This window comes from Arachis ipaensis, chromosome B5 (genome assembly GCF_059453495.1).
Source record: "Arachis ipaensis isolate K30076 ecotype BB chromosome B5, ASM5945349v1, whole genome shotgun sequence".
In the NCBI taxonomy this organism is placed as follows: domain Eukaryota; kingdom Viridiplantae; phylum Streptophyta; class Magnoliopsida; order Fabales; family Fabaceae; genus Arachis; species Arachis ipaensis.
In genome coordinates, this window is record NC_142440.1 from 122,226,012 (window position 1) to 122,227,513 (window position 1,502).

Sequence of the window (1,502 nt, forward strand, 5' to 3'; positions counted from 1 at the left end):
TTCAAAATTAATTTCAATCATATCTTTTCAAAAATATCTTTTATCTTATCTTTTTCAAAATCATATCTTTTTAATCATAGCTTTTTAAAATTTTATCTTTTTCAAAAATTTGATTTTAAAATATCTTTTCTAACTTCCTATCTTCTTATCTTTTCAAAATTTGATTTTCAAATCTTTTTCAATCAACTAACTAACTTTTTGTTTGTTTCTTATCTTTTTCAAAACTACCTAACTAACCCTTCTCTCTCTAATTTTCGAAAATTATCTCCCCCTTTTTCAAAATTCAATTTTAATTAACTAATTGTTTTAATTTTAATTTAATTTAAACTTTTATTTTCGAATTTTAATTTTCATTTTAAGTAATTATTTTCAAACTTCTTCTCCCCCTTTTTCTAATTCTATTTATTTATTCATCTACTAACATCTCTTCTTCACTCACCAAAAATTCGAACCCCTTCTTCTTCTCTGAGTTCGAATTTTTCTCTCTTCTCTCTTCTATTCCTCTCTTCTTATACTGACAAAAAGAATCTCTATACTGTAACATAGAGGATTCCTATTATTATTTTCTTTGTTATTCCCTTCTTTGTCATATGAGCAGGAGCAAGGACAAGAACATTCTTGTTGAAGCAGATCCAGAACCTGAAAGGACTCTGAAAAGGAAACTAAGAGAAGCTAAATTATAACAATCCAGAGACAACCTTTCAGAAATTTTCGAACAGGAAAAGGAGATGGCAGCCCAAAATAATAATAATGCAAGGAGGATGCTTGGTGACTTTACTGCACCTAATTCCAATTTATATGGAAGAAGCATCTCCATCCCCACCATTGGAGCAAACAATTTTGAGCTGAAACCTCAGCTAGTTTCTCTGATGCAACAAAACTGCAAGTTTCATGGACTTCCATCTGAAGATCTTTTTCAGTTCTTAACTGAATTCTTACAGATATGTGATACTGTAAAGACTAATGGAATAGATCCTGAAGTCTACAGGCTCATGCTTTTCCCTTTTGCTGTAAGAGACAGAGCTAGAATCTGGTTAGACTCTCAACCAAAAGATAGCCTGAACTCATGGGAAAAATTGGTCACGGCTTTCTTAGCTAAGTTCTTTCCTCCTCAAAAGCTTAGTAAACTTAGAGTGGATGTTCAAACCTTCAAACAAAAAGAAGGTGAATCCCTCTATGAAGCTTGGGAGAGATACAAGGAACTGACTAAAAAGTGTCCTACTGACATACTTTCAGAATAGACCATTCTGGATATTTTCTATGATGGTCTGTCTGAATTAGCTAAGATGTCATTGGACACCTCTGCAAGTGGATCCATTCACCTAAAGAAAACGCCTGCAGAAGCTCAAGAACTCATTGACATGGTTGCTAATAACCAGTTCATGTACACTTCCGAGAGGAATCCTGTAAGTAATGGGACGCCTCAAAGGAAGGGAGTTCTTGAAATTGATACTCTGAATGCCATATTGGCTCAGAATAAAATATTGACGCAGCAAGTCAAT

General features: G+C 33.2%; 1 non-coding gene across 1 annotated transcript; it reads right to left on the reverse strand.

Annotated features, from left to right (window-relative positions):
* Window positions 1-1,124: 1,124 nt before the first annotated feature.
* LOC148565618 (small nucleolar RNA R71) lies at window positions 1,125-1,233 on the reverse strand. The gene has a single exon (XR_015885498.1). It is a non-coding gene; the product is annotated as a small nucleolar RNA R71 (small nucleolar RNA).
* Window positions 1,234-1,502: the final 269 nt, after the last annotated feature.